The sequence below is a fragment of the Cervus elaphus genome, chromosome 19, assembly GCF_910594005.1.
Source record: "Cervus elaphus chromosome 19, mCerEla1.1, whole genome shotgun sequence".
In the NCBI taxonomy this organism is placed as follows: domain Eukaryota; kingdom Metazoa; phylum Chordata; class Mammalia; order Artiodactyla; family Cervidae; genus Cervus; species Cervus elaphus.
Window position 1 is genome coordinate 22,241,904 of NC_057833.1, and position 23,097 is coordinate 22,265,000.

The window sequence follows — 23,097 nt, forward strand, 5'->3', positions numbered from 1 at the left end:
AGTTTTGAAATTGAAGCCCAGAGAAGTAAGGCAAATTGCCTAAATCATAGGTTATTTCCAGCTGCTCACTTTTTGAAAAAGATAAATCCATTGGTATCTCCATACTGTTCTCCTGAATTCTGCTGAGTTAATTGCCATATTGAACCAAGTATTAACCTCTCCTGCTCCAACCCCTTCACCAAATCCTTCTTGCACCTTTCTCGGACATTTGTGCTTCTGAGTTTGTTGTTGCAGTTATTGCTTGGTGGGGGAGGGGGGCGGAGAGGTTGTTTTTCTTTTTGTTGTTTTAGTTAGGTTATACTAGCTTACCTTTTAGATGATGCTTTCTTTGGGGGTTCTGTCTAGCAACTCTGAGTACACCTGTACCAATTTTCTGTGAATGGGAAGTGATCAATATGGCTATATCATTCAAAGCCAAAAAATCAAAATTTTACACAAACAACTTAAGGACCCCTACTGCCCTAAAGTGGTGCTCTGTGGTGCTGGAGAAGACTCCTAAGAGTCCTTTGGACAGAAAGGAGATCAAACCAGTCTATCCTAAAGGAAATCAACCCTGTATATTCATTGGAAGGACTGATGCTGAAGCTCCAATGCTTTGGCCACCTGACACGAAGAACTGATTCATTGGAAAAAACCCTGATGCTGGGAAAGACTGAAGGCAGGAGAAGAAGGGAAGGACAGAGGATGAGATGGTTGGATGGCATCACCAACTCGATGGACATGAGCTTGATCAAGCTCCAGGAGTTGGTAATGGTCAGGGAAGTCTGGTGTGCTGCAGTCCATGGGGTCGCAAAGAGTCAGACATGACTGAGAGATTGAACTGAACTGAACTGCCCTAAAGAATTCTAAAACATATCAAGTTACACAGAGGTATTTAACATTTATAATAACAACTATATTCTGTATTCAGTTAAAGTGCCTTTATGACGCACTAAATACCTTTTTAAGAAAACCAATGAAGTGACCATTTTAGCATTTCTGTTTTACAGATAAGACTGAAACTATACATTGAACACTAAAAACAAGTATCTGGGATTTGGAATCCCAAACCTCAGACACTCTCTACTTTATCTTTAATGCATAAAATTCTTCAAGTTGAAATACTGAGCTACTATGACCAACACTTACTCTATCAAGGTCTGTCCTAATGAGTTGTTTCATATTTTCCAGGTAGCACTATGTGGTCAAGGCTTCCCAGGTGGCTCGGTGGGTAAAGAATCCTCCTGCCAATGCAGGAGCCGCAGAAAACACAGGTTTGCTCCCTGGGTCAAGAAGATCCCCTGGAGGCAGGAATGGCAACCCACTCCAATATTCCTGCCTGGAGAATCCCATGGACAGAGGAGGCTGGCAGGCAACAGTCCAGGGGGTCGCCAGAGTCGGACGCAACTGAGCATGTATGCATCATGTGGTCAGGGAACCAAGACAGGAGCTAAGACAAAAGGGAAGTGTCCTACACATTTTTGTCTTTTTGTTTTCTTAACTGCTGGCTGCTTTTCTCTTGGAGAAATAATTTGGGCTATCCTAATTGTATGGCTTTTCAACTCTTCATGTTTCAATCTCTTTTTCTCAAAAGTCTTAAGGTAGTGACTGAAATCTTATGTTATCCAATATGACTGGCTTAAAGATCAGTCCTGAGAATATCATTTAATGCTATGATTATTTTATTTTATTTTTTGGTTCTCTTGTGATCATGCTTTTCATCCTTCCCTCAAAATAGCTTCTATTTTTCAGTGTAAGGCCTACCTGAATCCAGGGAATAGTGACCAACAGCATTCAACAAAGAATATATTCACTAAAAGCAGAGGAATGTATTGGGCTAAGTGCCCAGTCTAGGGAGCCTGATTATGTAGATTCAAATCTCTACTTCATAGCTCACTAGTTATGTGACCTTGGTCAAGTTATTTAATCTCTTTGTGTGCCCCAGTTCCTCCCCTGTAAAATGGGTTCTTAGGAGTGTTTAAAGAGTTAAGGCTTATAAAGTACTTAGAATAGTGACTGACAGAAAGCAACTATTTAAATGTTACCTATTATGATGAAAGCAGATATAAAATGGAGGAAAAGGTCATTAATCTCTAATTTTTTATCAATAAGTATTAATAGGTTTGCGTTCCTTTATGTTTCAATAATGTGGATTCCCTGACATTTGGTCCAATAAATGTTTCATTTACATTGCTTCCAAAATTGGTTAGACTTACTCATCACATTCTGAAATTTGCCTTTAAAAAAGTATATACCCAGTGACCAGAGTTCTAAAAACCTTACACTGGAACTAACAAATAAAACTCATCTGTTGTGATATGTTTATTTTCATTAAAAAGACATCAGTCTGCTCTGTGCTTCCCTTAGAAATAGAACTTAATCTCTGACAGGCGTTTCTCATTTTCCAGTTATTCTCTAGGGAGTATACATTGGCATGCTGGGAATGATTTTTTTGTTTGTTTGTTTTTGGCTCTGTACTATGGTTGCAAATGGTGTCATTGTTCTTGGTTAAATCCGCGAAAAGTAAGCCTACCCCTCATTTTTTGGCTTCACGCTAAAGTAGACTTCACCGCAAAGAACTCTATGAGTTTATCAGTCTTTATTCACTGCCCATATTCCAACATGATCAAAGTCTGCTAAAATAGCTATACACTGAGCTTTGTTTTCCCCCCCTTTTCAGTTTCTACACGTGTCAAGGATGATAATATATGTTGGAACAAAATCAGATTTTTCTGTTTGCTGGTCAATATGAGAGCTTCTGAAAGCCGCAAAACAGGATACATATTTATTCTTAAATTTCCTTGTAGGCAGGAGAAACAGGTTTGGTTGTCAATTGTTACTGAATTTTGCCACTGAATATCTTTAACTATTTAGTCATACCTAGGACAGATGTTCAACAAATCATTAATAAAAGGATGACACATTGTGTGTTGGAATTCAGCATATAGATTAGAGGTTGGTACTAATGATTCCCCAGAAACAAGAAATACTGAAAATAGATCATAGACTACTTTTCCCTAATTAATTTGTTCATTCTCTTTGGAATCTTAGTTGCATAATAGATTTTCCTCTCAAATTGTTTCTTTACAAATAGTCTAAACATTATAACTTAATGTGTCCTAAATAAACATTAACTTAATGTAATTGTACATTGTTATAAGAGGCAAAGTGCTATTCTAGAAGACAATTTTTTTTTTATTTTACCAAAAGATCTAAGTTATATTTCTTTGGCTCTTATTCAATATCAGATTTTACATGCATGGAGCACATTGACTAACTGTTCAGCATGTCAAATTACTGATGTAAGACATTCAAAGTTCTGTGTAGATCAGCCATAGTCATCTTTCTAAATGTATGTTACAGATTAAGAAACTTAAAAAAGAGTATGTATGATCCATGTCTATAGTGCTAACCACTTCATATGCAGTGTCTACTTCCCTGACTTTACCCATACAAAAAGGCAGCACAGGACACACTCCACACTCCTTTTTAAAATATCGGCTCCACACTCCCATCTTTAACTGACAAGAGACAATCTTAATAGAATCAATGACCCCTGGTGTTTTGCAGGAAAAAGGGAAATTGATACACAGGGCTGAGTCCTTTGCAAGCTCTGCTATTTCTTTATAAAACATTTACGGAATGTCTAGATTGGGCCAGATCTTGATCCGAGGCTTGGGACAAGTTGATGGATAGATCAGAAGAAAGGCATGCTGCTCTGTAGGAGCTTCCACTTCTAACAGCAACTTCCTAAATTTTAAAAATAAGTCTTCACCATTCCTGGCCAAATGCTGCTGCTGACCAAAGGCAGTTTAGTGATAACAATATGCCTTTTTTTCACAGCATATTGGCACATATTTTGGTCTTCGACTATCACAACAGGAGAACAGACCTTGGTGCCTAAAGAGCCCTTCTTAACCAAACACCTACTCAAATGAAAAAAGCCCAGCTCAAGTGCTTCCTCCATGAAGCCTTCTCTGACTCATCATGGAAACCAATTTTAGATTACACAACATGTTTCTCATATATCAAGGAAATTATGTCTCCAATTCCCATGTCATATCAATTCCTTATTTAATCCCTTCTTTTTCCCGGCTTCTCTTGCACTGAACTAGAGCCATGTGATTGAGCATGGCAATTGGGATATAAAACTAAAGTGATGAGTCACTTTATCTAGGCACTTTAGAGTCAGTGATTCTTCTCCATGGTTCTCTTCCTCTCCCAGGGTGAATTTAGAAGCCTCATGTTGCAATGGCAGCATCACAAAGAAACCTGAGTCCTCAAGATCATTTCTGGAGAAACCGCTGCCGACCAACACTGAACACCGATTGAGCAATAGACCTACCATGGTTAGGCCAACCTATGAGGTGGGGAGATTTGCCTGTTGACACAACCGACATCAGTGACTGTGACTAATACAGTGACAGAAAGAATGAACTTGTTTTGGTTTTGCCCCCAAAAGGCACATCTCCTACACAGGAAACAAGGAGTGATGTTAAAGACGCACCAGGCTTCTACCAACCCTGCGGGGGCTGGAGCAGAACTGAGACAGTCTCTCCCTTCCCCAGTTCAGCTGCTGCTTTCCTGAATACTTTCTCCTATCTTTTCTCTCGATCCAAAACAGGAAAGCTCATAAATCACCCTTAGACAATGAGCTGAGTATACATTAGCTATTTGTTACTTTTTCTCCAAGATAAAAGGTATTTAAGTTCTGTCACTGAGACATGAGCAAAAGCTCCTTGTGTAAATCTCTTTAGATCATATACAGAGCACTTCACACACACACACATACAAACACATATACACACACAGTGCCTTTTTGCTTTTACTCATGAATAGGAAGGCTGAAAGAAGAAAATTAATTCTAGATTTCAATTAATTTCACCATGAAATATTACAAAATTATGTTTGCTTTCTTAAAGTAAATGAAAGACTATCAAGGATTAGTAAAAATTGCTTATAATAGCTAAAAACAGACTTATTATTTGCCTAATAATGTCCCTTTCCCTGATTTAGCATAAAGGAATTAGGGAAACAGGGAAATATGAGTATAAATCCTATACTCTTAATGAAAGCTTTATTATTAAATACAATTATTTTTGCTTCTTTTTAATGTGTTAACTTTCATACTATATTGATGAAAGATAACAAACAGAAAATATCTTTTATTCCATGTGAAGAAAAACTCTGTCCCAAGACAATAGTTAAATTGTAGAGATAGGAAAATAAATTATGGTATTAATTAACAGACTGAAAGGAATATGATCACTTCCATGCAGGGTAGATTCAGATGTCAGGTGTTCTAAGTCCAGAATTGATAGCCTTAGAATTAAAACCTGAAATCTAAGTAGAGTTTTCTCTTCCATAAATTGGTGCTATTGCTTTTTGTTTTTGCCTTGGTTGCTAGGAAGCTCAAAGATAGAATAAGTACTTTATTTTAGCTCTTTTCAGAACTGGTTATTAAATATGCTGTTTTCCCCTTCTTCTTGTACTCCTTAGCATTTATCTTATGATAGCAGTCTTTTGGAGTTTTTTTGTGTATACCTGTATTTCTGTTGCAAGTTGCCTTCAGCACTTTATGGAAATAAAGATATATTTTTTTTAAACCAAAAAATTTTAGAATAGTAAAGTGTCAGGTACAAACATGATTGCATTTCTGAAACTATCTTCTCCAAATGGAACTGCAAAATGTTGGAAGGGAAGATGTCTTAGAAGCAAGCTAATCCAAAACCCTTGTCAAGCAAATAGGGAAGCAGAGCCAGAGAAGTTAAGTAACTTACCTAAAAGTGAAAGTGTTGTTGGTTGCTCAGTCATGTCTGACTTTCTGTGACCCCATGGACCATAGCCTGCCAGGTTCCTCTGTCCATGGAATTCTCCAGGAAAGAATACTGGAGCGAGTAACTATTCTCTTCTCCAGGGGATCTTCCCAACTTGGATTGAACCCAGGTCTCCTGCATTGCAGGTGGATTCTTTACCATCAGAGGCGAAAGCCCTAACTTACCTAAGACAACAAATAATTAGGAGTCATTTCTCCTGTAGCATCTCATTCCCTTTCACTATGCAATGTGTCTCTGCTTCAAGTACAATGTCCAAATCTCCACATACTATATTGGCTTAATTTAGTTATTTTGCCCAAATTTTTGAAGCTTCCTACATAAAGAACTAGTATTTAAACTGAATGTGCTAAACAGAGACCCACTCTCATCCTGCCAATGGACAGTGGTCCTTTCCACAGACTTGCTCGGGCATCTGTCAAGGGAAGGAGATTATACCCGTGGACTCCTGCCAGAAGCCCGGCTAGGGACTGTGCTCAGGGCTAACTGCTGCTCTGAGCTGTAACAGTAGCCAGGAGCTGGTCTCATCAGGATCTCTACCAATTAGGATCTGCTTAAGCGGCAGCAAAATAGAAAAAGCTTAGAGAAAGCTCAGTTGCCAACATTCTTGATATATAAGTCAACCTCAGTTTGGAGAAAGGTTTGTCGACCTTATCCTGGGCTATGATATTTGGTAAATAATGGCACCTTCAAGCTGTTCATGTAAATCACGGCACCATCAGTGGGGTAATTGGTAGGCTTGATCCTGGTCACACAGGTCATGTTGAGGCTAATATATGGGATCCTCTTCATAGGGCATGCTCTGATAAGATATGGCAGCTGACATGATGGGATCCAGACAGGAGGCCAGGAGTGCAGGGTGTGCAGATAGAGATGGGCTCCATAGACAGACACTCTGTCATTTGAAAATCAATATATTCACAGTATTCTTGCGCGATAGCAAAAATGTGCAACAATTATCACATTTTTTATGGAAAAGTATACTTAAGAGATACTCTAATGTTTTGTAGATACTAATACCAATGTATCTGACTTGTAGCCCTAAAGGTCCAACTTTCAGAATGGTGAGTTTGGAATTTGACACAGCAAGAACCATCGGAAGATTCAGGTTCATGAGCTTTGCCATTAGCTTCTTTTAGGCTTAGAATGGAGTGAAGGGATGTGTTAAATCAGAGAACACCAGTAAGAGAATAAAGTGGTAAGTGAATGCATACGAAATCAAATACTTTACAAAAGGTCTAACAGGTCTAATGGACGAGGATGTGTTCGACCCCATTATTGACTCCATCTTTCCATGTACAGCAGATGACATATCAGATTCTAGTTCTTGCTCTTCACTAGGGCACTGGGGTAGTCAGTGCCATTGGGCTGTAAAGCCATTCTTCACAAAGGGGACACGGTGACATTAATGGATTTCCGGGTGTGGGAGTTCTCCTGCATTATTGCTTCTCAAAACCTCCTTGATGTCTTCAGAGGTCTGTAATCTGTATCCTGCCAAGAACAAACACTAAACACAGAGTGTGATAGTTACAAGGAACACAGTTGCCGGTCTGACATTCAGGAGGGTTTGCACTTTGTTAATTCCTTACTATAAATGATTATCTCACATTTTTCTTTCAAAGCACACTACATTTTTAAAATAAATTTATTTTTTAATTGAAGGATAATTGCTTTACAGAATTTTGTTGTTTTCTGTCAAACATCAACATGAATCAGCCACAGTACATACGTCCCCTACCTCTTGAACCTACCTCCTAACTCCCTCCCCATCCCACCCCTCTAAGTCAATACAGGGCCCCTGTTTGAGTTCCCTGAGACATACAGCAAATTCCCACTGGCTATCTATTTTACATATGGTAATGTAAGTTTCCATGTTACTCTCTCCATTATTTTACATTATAATCACCTTAAATAAAATGAATTAACTCAACAGAGGAAACTAACCTTAGATAGGGCCAAATTCACAGTCAGATAGCACTGAAATTCTCACGGCCAACGAGATATTGGCAAATAAACTCTCCTCCGTGTTGCCCAAAAATGCATCTACTAGTAAAGTTATGTGTTGGTATGTTCACTCACTCTCAGTAGGGCCTGGGAGATTCTCTCATTGTTAGTCATAATCCTTAACTATTTAATATGGGTTGCAATTTCAGGCATTTGAAAATTATGTACCCATAAAATATGCAGGGTGAAGTAAGCAAACTATTTGCTATTTACTTCTAAATATTTAAATGGTCTTCATTAGTTATCTACAAAGCATGCCTCAGTGAGGTCAGCGTGATACTCATTGCCAGGCTCAATTTCAAGCCAATGGAAACAGCATCTCACTGAACAGGAAAGCCAACACACAATTCAGATACAATATTGCTAAGTTATCCTCCCATTGTTTCATTTGTGGAAAGCAATATCTGATTCCATATTATACTTGGTCTTTTCATATTGGCAAATAGAAGAAATAAGATTAAACAAAAAATATTGTAAAATATTATGCTTCCAAACCCTAGAGTAATTGTTTAATATGAAACATAGGGGTGTAGAGACAAAAAGTTGCCTGTCCAATATCAATTCTTATTGTTGTTCTTCAGTTGCTAATCATGTCCAACTCTTTGTGATCCCATGAACTGCAGAATGCCAGACTTTTATGTCCTTCACCATCTCCACGAGTTTGCTCAAATTCGTGTGCATTGAGTCAGTGATACCATCCAACCATTTCATCCTCTGTCACTCCCTTCTCCTCATGCCCTCAATCTTCCCCAGCATCAGGGTCTTTTCTAAAGAGTCAACTAATGATAGATCCAATATTTTTTAAGGCATGAAAGAGAGTGGAAGAGAGAGACAGCCAGGAAAGAAAGAAGGGAGGGAGGGAAAGAGGAAGGAAGGAAGACATTTCCCAGCTTGCCTTGCAACTGCACTGGTTCTGATCAATTAGATATAAGTACTTATCACTGCATAGGGGCTTCCAGAAATGCCCTTCAATGGGAGCTGACTTACTTGCTTGTACCATTCTTTGTTGTTCTTAACCTTTTTATTGCTTAGAATGTGCACAATATGGCTGGCACTTTGCAACCATTTTGAGAACATGTGGATGACAGGCATACCTGATAACAGTAAAGAAGGAAGGTAGAAGGATTGGAATTCCTAATGACATCATAGAACTGCCATACTGGTGACTGGCCTTCACATTTCTTTTAAATTTTAGGCCATTATTTTGGAGTTTTTGTTACTATTACAGACAAAAACAAGGAAGCTGAAAAAGTATTGGCTTAAGGCCTGGTTTCTAGCCCATGCCCTTCCACGAACCACGCCACCTTTGCAAAACTCTCTTTACATCTCATGACCTCAGTTCTCTTTATTTTGAGTTGAGCTGAATGATATTAAAGAAACACCTTTCATTTTACTAGTTATGATTTTTAACTGCCCATCTTTACTTTCCCAACATCAACCTTAAATGTCCATGTAAAAGGGAAAAAGAAAAACCTTAATATTGGGTTGGTGAATTTTACAGTAAAAGAAGAATAAGAAGGATAAATAGTTACAAATCCTAGAATCCACAAATCAGCAGATGAAAAACAAGTTTTAATTGAGGGAAGCTAATATTTTAATAAATGCCATCACTAACAGGAAATGTTTTAGCTTAACTCTCAGAGAATTTGACTAAGATGGGTAAATTGAGGCAAAAAGAGTTGCATTTGCCTCCTTTTAGCTCCATGTAGGAAACAAACTGATAAGCCTTGAAGGGCAGCAGTGGGGAAGAGACTAACATCAGCCCAAGCTGCTCCCCTCTTAGGGTAGAACGGTAGCCCATCTTTGAGTAGAGCCCTGGGTCAGGGTCACCTGAGCTCAAGGTGGTTGGAGCTCTGCTGCCCTTGGCTAGAAAGGAGCTTCCTTCCTCCAGTCTCTACTTTTTGTTGAGTACTTCTGAAGTATAAAAGGAAGGTGACCTAAGAACGTATCTACAGCACATCCCAACAGTTCTTCAGGAGTATACAACCTGTAGTTATCAGTCATCTACTGTGTACATGCCATTTTGCCAGGGTTGGAGGTACTACAGAAATATGTCATCCCTTGTGATCCAGAGACGAAGGAAAGTAGGAGAGACTTCTGTGATTTCATCTTACTCTCCCAACTGAAAAATTGATTATTAACACATATAAGCCAGAAGTCACTTATTCCATTCTGGAAGATTTCCCCTAATGGCCCATCGCAAATCAGTATTCTCAGAATTTTTCATAACCTTCCCTCTAGCAGAGGGAATATACCGAAAATTTGTAAATATATATTTGAAAAATCCCACAACCAATTCACTTAGTATTTTATTCACAAGAAGCAAAATATTGTATCTATTACTAAGTCTACACAAATTCTCTATGTTCTCATCTGGCAGAGCCAAGCAATCTTTCTCTACCTACAGTGCCCTTTGCCACATTGAAACCAAAACGTCTGGGATGGAAAAATCTTTGATATGCCTCTCATACCAATCTTGTGAAAAAAGATATATGTCTAAGTTTATGGCGACAAACAGTGTCATTATCTCCCTTCCTCTAATATTTAACCAATCTGAACACTCGGGGGAAAATGTTATCTGAATTCCAACCACTTTATATACATTCCCTTGGTCTTCTTTTGACGATTCAACTGACTTTTTCTCACAAGTATCTCAAATACTTGTTTGGAAAGCTTTTCTCAAGTGGGTATGCAAACAGGAGGAGGACTGTTCTTTAGCAATCCCTTCTTATAAGCCTCCAACGATACTATCTTCTTGTACTTCAGTTAATGAAAAGATAAATATGATCTGTGCTGTGCCCAGCTGTGTTTTTCTTGCACTGAGGAATTCACAAAAGGAAAATTTTAAATCATACATTTATCAGTGAACAAGCTTGCTAAAGCAAATAGATTTCAGTCTCCTGAGTTTGCTTCAATAAAAGATTAAACGCTAATAGTGCAATTTACCACACTCAACGGATTTATGAATAATCAAAGTTTGGAGGAAGGCCAGGCCGTTTAAGAACATTACCTAGCAAACAGATGCCAATAGTATGTAGACATCTTCCCTGTAGCTAAGCAGCCGTATTTCCTATCACACGATTCAATATTGACTGAATAATTGGCCTTTTACAAAACATTTATTAAAACGCACCATTTACCACACGCTCAGTGCTGGTTTAAGAAGTTCAGTCAGGGAGGAAGACGGGGATGGGGGAGACGCATAAGTTCTTTCTAATTACCAAGTGGATTTAATTAGTAAACAGCAACAAGTCAAGTCTGGCATTGTTAGACCAAAGGGCTGAATTGTCAAGGAGTTGGGCTTCCCAGGTGGTTCAATGGTAAAGAATCCACCAGCCAAGCAGGAGACTCGGGTTCAATCGCTCGGTCAGGGAGATCCCCTGGAGAAGGAAATGTCTACCCGCTCCAGTATCTCGGTCTGGGATATCCCATGGAGCCTGGTGGACTACAGTCCATGGGGTCACAAAAGAGGAGGACACTACTTAGCAACTAAACAGCAGCAACAATCTTTACAGAAGTAAGGGGATAAGCACTGCATATCCAGTCTTTAAATAATACTTTGCATGATTACTATATAAATTACTATAATGTAGATCTATAATATATAAAATTGTGAGTATTTGTGTGTACTCTCAGTACACACAAAGCCCATTTTTCACATGTTTTCTTGCATATTCTAATGCTTTTCCTCAGTGCTTATGTGGCTGCCCTTGGTGTCTGAGATTATACACTTAGGCATGGAGTGTTTGTTGAATGCCATATCTACCCAAAGTAGCATGTTAAGTTAATGATTAAATGAGGGTTGGAATCATGGGGCCAAGCTTCTAACTCTTTGAAAAAGATTTCTTATTTCTCTATCCTGTGTCCTTGTATCCAGCTTGAAAAAAGAAAAATATCAGCTAATGGGTTCATTGTGATAGAAAAGTCACCTATTAAAAAATCCCCTTGCTAACAAATTCGGAATAATGTGTGAGCAAAATGCTCTATTCGAATGCACCAAACTTAGTTATAATGAACTCAAAACACATTCACAGTGTGACTGAAAAACGAAAACTATCATCGTGTTTCACAGGTTAACCTGGCAGAAAACACAACTGGATTCCAGGTAATCTCTTGACAAATTAGAACAGGTTTCCTCATTTTTTGGCATCTTGCTCAGTAAAAACCCTAGTCATGCTCTCTGTAACAGGAATTCCTAATCTAACGTCACTTAATGCCAGGAAAATGAAGGTATCATTTGCCTCTGGTGTTCAAGTATATCTTGAGTAGGTTCTCAATTTGTTTAGACTTCTCTGACACCTAAAGTTAATTATTCTAGTTCTTTGGTACTCTTTCTTGTTACATAAAACCTTTGATTTCTACAGTTTTACTTGGATTTTAAAAAGAGAGTAGGCTTCGTTACGGCACAGTTTGCCATTAAGTAACTTGATTTAGAAATATTATCTAATTCTTGCCTTATATTTATGTATTATATAATTATATATATTATATAAACATTTTACATATTTAATTTTTTAAATATATATCTATTTTTTAATCACACTCAGTTGGCCCAAGCATAGATGCTGTGTGAATTTTCCTAACAGTCATTTAAAAAGGTATTATTTCACTGTGTACATTCAAGCACACATTATAAAAACGGATAATACAAAACATTCACAAACTCACTGAACCCTAATCAGAAAGGAGCAATGGTCTAGCCTAGTGTCTGGCATCAGAATCTGGACAACAAATGATAAAGTTTTAAGAGATGGATTATATCAAAAGTTACATCTCACTAATTTGCTAAGTCAAATTTATAAAAACAAGGACAGTGAACAGAAATAGATATTCAAACAAGAGAAAAACAAATCTTAAGAACATGAACAAATTACTCATTTTCAAGACACCTGAAGCTCATTACAAAGAAACTTTAGGATTCCGTGTTATACATATACATATATGTATACAGATATATATATGTATTTGTATACATATATACATATGTGCGTGTGTGCTATCTTCTTCAGGCATGTCTGATTCTTTGTGACGCTATAGACTTAGCCCACCAGGCTCCTCTGTCCATAGGGATTCTCAAGGCAGGAATACTGGAGGGGGTTGCCATGCCCTCCTCCGGGGTATATTCCCAACCCAGGGATCAAACCCACATCTTCTTCAGCTCCTGCATTGCAGATGGATTCTTTACCTGCTGAGCCACAGGGGAAGCTCCATATATACATACATACACATACAATTTACACAATTTGTGTATCTAATCATAATTTAAAATTTTATATATTAAAAGATATTTTAAATATTAAACAGGGCAAGTAAGTAGACTTATGCTAAAGGCTTTGAAAACAGTTAGAACACCTTGAGAAAGCAAGGAAAGAAATATATACGTATAAATAAAATATGTATAATATTTACAAAAATATTAAGATGTTTATACTTTTTGCCTTTATAATTTTATTGTTTTAAATTTTCCTGAATACATATAAACTATATGTAAAAGCTACATTTGTTACTTTATTTGTTGTGTTACATTTCATGGTATTAAATTATAAATTATGCAAGAGACTAACAATAGAGGGAAATTTAAACAAACAGTTATACATGGATAGACTAACAATTACGATAATAATTATAAAGCCACTGTGAAAACATAGGTCCATATTTAGAATAAAATATTAAGTAAGAAAAAGGTGAAACAGTAAGAAAGTTAATTAGGTGGAGTCAAGCAAATCTTAAAAGAGTAAAATTATTTTCAATTTTTAAATTTTTGTTATAATACTAAAGCTTTAAAAGTGATGATAAAAAGCTGAGGTCTTCTTGGCCATGACGGGTAGATGCTATATCTTGGCCACAACCTTAGTAGATGCTATAATTAAGTATGAGGTACAAACCTCTTTGACCTGCAGTCTCTCTCTATGTGGACAGTGATAGGGACTAGTCTCATTTCTCCAGTGGGAGTCAATCCCACAGGATAGCTATTCCCAGGTGTCCCTGGTTGTGGCAGTTGGCTTTCTGAGCATGCATCAAACTCAAGTAATTGAGGTCTGAAATAACATCCTCCCTCCATTCCCTCCATATCAAAGGACTGTCCTTGGCACAGGACTCAGAGTGTTCAACCCCAGGCCTGCACACGGCCTTTGAAGCCAAACTGTCCTGATAAGGGGACAGGGTCTCATCACCAGGCATCTTTTTGTCAAAGCACAAACACCTCAATGTCAAATCATCAAGGAATCATCTAACTTACCAAGCCAAACAATCACTTATTGAGAAAGTCAGGGAAGGAAAAGGCAGCTTTAACACTCCAAAGTTAAAACAACAACCAAAAAAGACTTTGCAAGTTTATAAATTTTTTGTAATGTCTGTGTTTTCAAATCAGATATTTATTGCACTGTTAAAACGACTCAGGGTAACATTTTTAGTTCTGCAACAGTGCTGCTAACATTCCAAGACCAGCTATCCTGCAACTGCCCATAAAAAAAATTAACGTTACCAAGGCCATTTTTTGTGTGCGCTTAAGCTCATGCCAATGAAAACTACCCTATAGGCATAAACTGGATATTTCTGTTCAGCACACATTAACCCAGAGTTCCTCAGGGTGTGACACCCAGATGACTTCTGTGATGCAGATTTCTAGAAATCTGGCTGGAAACCTGCATGATTGAACACCCTACTCACAGCAGGGTACAACCATTGATCTGTTATTCTACCCAATCTGCACTTAGTCTCAGAAGATTAACCCTTTAGCAGTAAGAATTCACATTGCTAAATGCAGAGTCTCTACTGAGGCTTGTGAAAGTGCATTAATTCCCAAAGGAGGACAACTGGAGGGTCTCACAAGATTCATGAGAGAATGAGAAGTGGCTGAAATGAGAAATGGAGTGAGTCATAGGCTCTGGAAGAAACAGAACTGCAAACTCCTGGAGGTAAAGAGACCACAGTGATCACCTAGCACAGGCCTTTCAATGCACTGCACAATTAGTTAGTGACAGAAACCCAGTCTAGATTTCTCTCCACTGCCCCAAAATGTTCTGTGGTGAAAGATGGACACAAGGAACCTGGTTGTAAAGAAAGAAAATATCATATTTTATGATTAACATAACAGTAAATGAGGATAAAATATTTCATATCAAGATACTCCCTAAGATATATTCTGATGAGGTCCTGGTATAATTTTAAAATTATATCTGGACACAGAGGAGACCACCTTAGATGCTGGAGGTGGATGACAACTTCACAGTAAGAGTGTTAAGAGAGGGAACGCAAATCATTTACACACCTGGCCCTCCCATGGCCTTTGAAAGTCAGTAGCTGTTCAGTGACTTCAACATAAGACTTTTGAGCAACTCTTCTTTGTCTGGCAACGCAATTTCCTACACTTCATCCCTCACTCCTTTCCAACAGAGAGAAGAGGGTCATGGGGTAGGCACCACGTGCAGGAGGTCAACTCTACCTCCCTCACATCTGGTGAGGGCAGGAGAAAGGGAGGTGGAGAGGATGGGGAGAGTATGAGCTGAGGCAGAGGGGAGCAAGGTGGATGAATAGAGATAATCTCATCCCATTAACTTCTGCTGAAAACATCCATTTCCCCAAGACACAGGAATATGAAAAGAGGCAGACAGCTGCAGAAGAGGAAAACTGTTTCTAAATAAACAAGGTTGAGTGAGTTGTGCTTCAGCTGCCCACGTGCTGTTTTCTGTGATCATTTCGATATTTACAAAGACGCATCTCCCTAGCACCCCCTTTGCGGCAAATAAGGCATCTTTACAATTCACAACATCTGTCAAAAAGCAGAGGTATACAAACTATACTATACACTTTGTCCATCTGCCCCCACCTGCACATTCCAAATTACAGAGATGAATTTTAAAGGGAATGTTTCAAAATGTTAAAGCCCTATATTACCTTTGTCTGGGTCGCTGAAGTTCTCATCGCAAAGAGTGAAAACCATCATGCTTCTACATAGAAATAAGCAACCTCTATCAGTGAAACACCACCAGGAAGAGAAAATGAATACAGTCCTCACCATTAATACTAAAACTAGTCAATAATTATCTAGGCAGTATCAGTTATGTCTTTTGTGCATCCTGGTTGGTCTCTAAGCAAAGAGGAGCTTGTGAGCAGTACTTGGGAACACTGCGGTTTCTCTATAGGACTATTATCTCAGGCGGCGTGTATGAAGAACAGGGTGGGGACAGCATGCATATTTACTGCTTCAACATTATACCCACTTCTAGAGAATTATTGCTCATCCTAAGCCCTCCAAGGGCAGCAGGAAATTCTTACTCACTGGCAATTTATTTCTTGGAAACCCCGGGAGGAAGATGCGCTTTGTCCCTGATTAAGCCTGTGTTAAGTCATGGCTGTGTGAAGGCTTCTAAGCCAGAGCATTCCAAATCTGGACAGGCAGGAAGGAATGAGTCACACCTCTCCAAAGTTCCTTAAAGATCAGCGAGGATTTGTGCTAATTTTAAAATCTGATTTTTCAAGAAAGGTACGTGTTCAAGAAACATTATTTGTTTAAATCCAAGTAAATCTGATCATATGAACTACAAAACGTAAGAAACCCATTCTGTAAAGTTATAACTTCATGGACTAAGCATATTTTCCTGTTTCAGAATGTAAGTTTTCAAAAATAGCTACTAGCTGAAGGTAGTATGGGGACTGAGTGGAGAAAAATCAAAAGGCCAGGGCAAAATAAACCCTGGAGGACAAGATTAGAATCCAAATTCTAGAAGCAAATTAAGTAATGTTTAGCAGAGCCAAAGGAGTCGCTTTTTCACATGAAAAGGCTACAATATAAATGCTGACATTTCTCTAGATCTTTATGAATGTGACAAAATGATCTATGGAGATATTGTCAAATACAGTAGTCATTCACCATATGTGACCATTTATACTGAAAATTATTAAAATAAGTACCATTTTAAATTTAGCACTAATGCAATATTGTAATCCAACTATACTTCAATTAAAAAGTCAGTTTAGTTTCTCATTTGCACTAGTCACATTCAAGTACTCAATACCTAAGTAGGACGAGTGGCTGCCACATTGGACAGCACAGATTATAGGACATTTTCATCACTGCAGAACATTCTGCTGGACAGGTCAGATTCCAGAGCTCATAATAGACTTTAAAGTGAGCACTGATATACAGTATAAACTGAAATAAAAAGCCATGGCTCCATAAAAGTGTACAATAGGGAGCAGCATATTCAAACCATAAAAAAACTTTTATTCTCGCTTTGGCTCAATCTTTATTTAGGAAAAAAGAAATCAGAAAATAGGCAGGGCAAAACTGAGGCTAAGTAGTCAAGTTTCAGGGAGAGTTCACCATGAGGTGCTTCCTTCCACCTGGAAAGGTACAGATGTAAGTGTGTGTGCGTGTTTGTGTGTTTGTGTGTGTGTTTGTGTGTGTGTGTGTGCTAATATACTTTAGGGTATCCAAAGCATGACCTCATACAGAGAATGTTCACCCTAGGGCCTGCCAAGATGGTGTGGATGGCCCACAGTAGTGACGTTAAGGTAAGGACTTTTTTAAGCTGTAACTTCAATTTTATCTTTATATCTGAGAGTTATTTTCTTTTTATCAATTGAAGAGACCTCTTACGAGTGGTTGAAAGTGAGAATTTTAGAATCACAATTCAATAGTTAGAAATTTAGTTCTCTATATAGTAGGATAATTAATAAAAATTTAGGGACTGGATTTTTAATCTTTTTTTTACAATTTTATTTATTTATTTTTATTATTTATTTTTAATTGGAGGATAGTTGCTTTATAATGTTGTGTTGGTTTCTGCCATACAGCAACGTGAAGCAGCCATAAATATACAAATATCTGCTCCTTCTTGAGCCTCCCTCCTACCCCAACCCCCATCTCACCCCTCTGGGTCATCACAGAGCTGGACTGAGCTCCCTGCATTATACGGCAACTTCCCACAAACTGTCTATTTTACACATGGCAGAGCATACACGTCAAGGCTACTCTCTCAATTTGTCCTACCCTCTCCCCCTGCTGTGTCCACAAGGCCGTTCTCTATGTCTGCACCTCTATTACTATGGCATGAACTTTAAGTAAACCAAGAAGTCAAAACTACCTGGCACCCTTTGCTCTGACCTCAAAACAGATTGCTATAAAAGGTATCATTCTTAAACAGAATAGAGCAAGTAGCCATTTTATTTCTTCATGGGGAGAGATGTCCAAAGAAGTCTTCACTGCTGAAATTTGCTCAGGATTGAAATGGTTATGCAGGTGTTGTCCTTAGGTCTGTTTTTGGAAAGTCTCTTGCCTGGAATATGTAAAGTATGCTGTATCTTGTGAGCAGGAGGGCTTGATAACATCCCAAGGTCATTCTCTGTGTCGGAACTCTGATATCCTGACAAATATCTTAGTTTTCCAATGAAACACAAATGCCAATTTAAAATACACAATTTGATTTCACTCTCTCCCTTTTTTTTCCTTTTTACTGCTCCCATTCAATGACCTGTGTGTCCACATGCTTTCACGTGTGGGGTGGTCACATGGTTATAACAGCTGTACAGATCTAAGGCTCCAGACACTATATGTCCAGCGTGAGTTACAGATTAAACTGGTTTGCAATGGAAATATTTAAAAGCGTACTTGATTCTAATTAGTACAACTGCAATAAAATACAATTTCAGTGACTATGAAATTTTCAAAATTACGTTACCACATTAAATTGATTTTTTACTAATTTACTAACCCAAATTTTTACTAATTTACTAACCCAAATTCCTTTTCTGTGCTTGCTTCGGCAGCACATATACCAAATTCCTTTTTCTTTTCCATCTAGATGACATCTTTGTCGAAACTAGAGAACACTCACTGGAATATTTACTTCTTGTGGATTCTCTGGTACTTTTAGTTATTGAAATCCAGGGATGTTAGATTAAGAGTCATTTGAATGTATGCATATAACATTTTACAAAGCACTATAACATTTAACATTGTATTTGTCTGCCATGGCTCCACAACCAGGATTTAATGGCAGGCAGTAACTTAAAAGGGAGGAAGCAAAGATCAGATTCATTAGGTTATAATTTTAAGGACTTCTAGCCCAGAATTCATTTCTAAAATTAATTTTATTGCACAAGCAATAAATAAATTTTCTAAGATTTTCTTGAAAAACATTGAATAGCATTAAATGTAAAGCTAAAGTCCCTCTTTATTGACTGTGCCAAAGCCTTTGACTGTGTGGATCACAATAAACTGTGGAAAATTCTTCAAGAGATGGGAATACCAGACCACCTGACCTGCCTCTTGAGAACTCTGTATGCAGGTCAGGAAGCAACAGTTAGAACTGGACATGGAAAACAGGCTGGTTCCAAATCAGGAAAGCAGTATGTCAAGGCTGTATATTGTCACCCTGCTTATTTAGCTTATATGCAGAGTACATCATGAGAAATGAAGCACAAGTTGTAATCAAGATTGCCAGGAGAACTATCCATAACCTCAGATATGCAGATGACACCACCCTTATGGCAGAAAGTGAAGAATTGAAGAGCCTCAATGAAAGTGAAAGAGGAGAGTGAAAAGTTGGCTTAAAACTCAACATTCAGAAAACTTAGATTATAGCATCCAATCCCATCACTTCATGGCAAATAGATGGAGAAACAGTGGAAACAATGACAGACTTTATTTGGGGGGTCTCCAAAATCACTGCAGATGGTGACTGCAGCCATGAAATTAAAAGACCCTTGATCCTTGGAAGAAAAGCTATGCCCAACCTAGACAGCATATTAAAAAGCAGAGACATTACTTTGCCAACAAAGATCCATGTAGTCAAAGCTATGGTTTTTCTAGTAGTCATGTATGGATGTAAGATATAAAGAAAGCTGAGTGCTAAAGAATTGATGCTTTTGAACTGTGGTGTTGGAGAAGACTCTTGAGAGTTCCTTGGACTGCAAGGAGACCCAACCAGTAACTAGTCCACCCTAAAGGAAATCAGTCCTGAGTGTTCATTGGAAGGACTGATGCTGAAGCTGAAACTCCAATACTTTGGCCACCTGATATGAAAAGTTGACTCATTGGAAAAGACCCTGATGCTGGCAAAGATTGAAGGCGGGAGGAGAAGGTGATGACAGAGGATGAGATGGTTGGATGGCATCATGAACTCAATGGATATGAGTGTGAGTAAACCCCGGGAGTAGGTGATGGACAGGGAGGCCTGGCGTGCTGCAGTCCATGGGGTCACAAAGAGTCGGACACGACTGAGTGACTGAACTGAACTGAACTGAAAGTCCCTCTACCCACAGGAGAATCCATTCATGTCCTCTCTCCCTTCTCAGAGGCAACCGCTGTTATCAGATCAAGTGTATTAGGTCTTTTTCATTCTTTTGCAACTGCTCACACATATCTAAGAAAGCATGCACATGGAAATTTGGTGCAGCGTTGTTCATAGCAACAACAACAAAAATGGAAGTAGCCTAAAGTCAACAATTAAGGAGTAACCAAACTGTGATTTAAAAGAATGTAGTAAGCCTATATTAAGCAATTTGGAGTAGCCAAAGTGCTTACAATGTTCATAACACAAAATTAGCACTATTTATAAAATTTTTGCTATTACAAATATATTGGTGTGTGTATATTATATGCACACACATATACATATATATTCAGTGAAAGTGAAACTGCATAAAGATATGTTATGAGCCAATTTACGTTAAAAACATGCTCACATGTGTGCATGTGCACATACACACACTGACACCACATATTTTCTAGGGATTCCTTTCACTCCATGACGTTTGCTCTGCTCTCTTAGGTCATGAGGAAACTTTTCAAACACAGAATAAGAGAGGAAGCAGATATGTGTGTTTGATCTGCCTCAATGGTATTTCTCTGGTCCTCACCCTGAGTAGCTTTCAAGCCTAGTTCATTTTCTCCTTGACTCTCTAAACATGTGGAGAAGTCAAACATAAGCCATCCCCAAAAACAAAGTGAAGAGAGAAGCCAACAAGATTGAATGAGCGTGAACCCTGCTCCGCTAGGTTCTAACTCTTCTGTTTCCACGCGGAAGCATCTTGTCAGATAAATCTTAATTTACAGCAAGAGAAAGGAATTGTGCTCTGCTGAGCAAAAAATCCAGGAGATGAAATTTAGTCCCGCTCCAGCGTATCTCCCAACTGGGCACAGAGCAAATCCTTAACCGCACTGCACCAGAGGCTTTGGACACAGACTCTTTCATTAATTCTGCAGTGCCTAATGGGGGTCCTTTCTTCACGATCATGCATGTCCTTAACAAATGAAGCTTCTTTTGAAGACAGGCAAGAGATCAGATTAAGCCTTTCAATATATATTACTTCAGTTTCTTCTTGGCTCTCTGTTCTCCACAATGGCTAATTCTCAGGAGGGTCCCAGACATGAACTCTGCTAAACTACTAAACAAGACTGTAACAAGGGAATTCACACCACAATTCATTCTTCTTGACTTCCAACCAGGGTTTCTCCCAAAGAGATGCCCCTGTGCCATCTATTCCAGCAAAACTCAGATCCATTCCATTAATCATGTCCATTGCAGTGTTTCCTTTCCTAACCCCGAAGAAATCTTAATTAATCTCTTGGTTCTAAGTGTTTCTGAGTGGACAAACTCAAGATTCTTTTTTGAAGAAGTACCTTAAGTGCTATACTTATACCATAGCACCAGGCACAGTTTCTGGAGCAATGCAAACTTTCAAGAAGCATTTGTTGAATGACCAATGGCACATTTTTACAAATATTATATGTAGGGATCTTGTCTGTACATTACACTTATATTTCCCACCAGGCTCTGTGGGATACATAAGCAAATGCTCCATTATTTCTCTCTCTCTCTCTCTCGCTATAAAGGACTATATTAACCTTACTAACCTGACATACCTGAGGCAGCTATCACACTTCTTTGCTCACTCCAAGGCAAGTCTCAACTCTGCCAAAATCTCTGGTCATTTGGTCAGTCTACATATTAAACAAGTTCAGTCCCAACAAATCCAGATCTAGTCCTCAATGCCTACAAATGAGGTCCAATTTATCAGTGCTTGAATGTAAATTTTAAGCCACAGTGTGCTAAATTCATGCAGGAAATACTTAGCAGGCTTTTAAGAGTGGTAACAAAGAAGTGAACATGGAAAATATGTGTTTCTGTATACTGTCAGATACCTGACTCTGCAAGGGTTGTTTCCAAAAGCTGGTTGGAAAGTTTCATTAGCTTTGCCCATACAGCTACAGGGTTATTCATATTGAGGCTCTAATACTCTGATAAGCAAAATGCTGGAATGGCAGACAACAAAATAAAAAAATGGGGGAAGCCGAGAGGTCAAAAGGCACTGCCTTAGAACAGTCTGGAGCCAATGTGGTAAAGAGAGAGTCCTGACAAGTGACCAACTCACTCTCCTTCCAGTCAGGTCCTTGCTTCATTCATCAATCTAGCATTTATTTGATCCTGAAAGACAAGTCAAATATTGGGAACTGAGTCTTTCCAGAGGTGTCAAGACACTCATGGAACACTCAGTACTTTGAAATCATGGATATTCCAACCATTGAAATAAGTTGCACTTCTGGCCACTCCCAACTCCCCTCACTGGAGGGTCACTAATGCCCTGTCCTGGGAGATTCGGGTGTACTTACCTGAGTTGGTTCTAAATGAAAAAGTAAAATGGTCTTTGCCCTCATTATTTGACAGAACTGTACAGTAAATTAAACTGAGCAATCCACTCAGGGTTGCTTTAGTTTACCCAAGTGTGTTTTTGAAATGAAAATGTGAAATGTTAGTCACTCAGTCCTGTCCAACTCTTTGAGATCCCACGGACTGTATCCTGCCAGGCTCCTCTGGCCATGGGATTCTCCAGGCAAGAATACTAGAGTGGGTTGCCATTCCCTTCCCCAGGAGATCTTCCTAACCCAGGGATGGAAACCGGGCCTCCTGCACTGCAGGCAGATTCTTTACCATCTGAGCCACCAGGGAAGCCCCTAGTGTGTTTCTAATTCGATCTTTATTTGAATTTCTAAGCGTTTTCTCCAAATTGGTCAGGGGCTTAGCTTGCCTATACCTCATGCACCACCATAATAACCAGGACCTCAGCAATCTAGAGTCAGGCTAGGGCGTGACCACAAATCCCAACCTTTCTTGTGGTTCAAATCTTGCCTTTGCCTTGTGTTTATAACCCAGGGTCTTGTTCACCAGCCGCAACACTGGAATTTACTGCGCACATTTCTTCACTACCACTCTCCCCTCTCTCCTCCTACTGCACAAAGGAAGACCAGAGCAAGGCGCCTGTTAAATAGTTGCTG

At 38.7% G+C, this 23,097-nt stretch overlaps 1 protein-coding gene across 6 annotated transcripts in view; it reads right to left on the reverse strand.

The window, feature by feature from the left end:
- The window catches only part of MECOM (MDS1 and EVI1 complex locus), a 610,388-nt gene that overhangs the window by 191,227 nt on the left and 396,064 nt on the right, over positions 1–23,097 (reverse strand). The gene's annotated exons all lie outside the window — the stretch shown is intronic.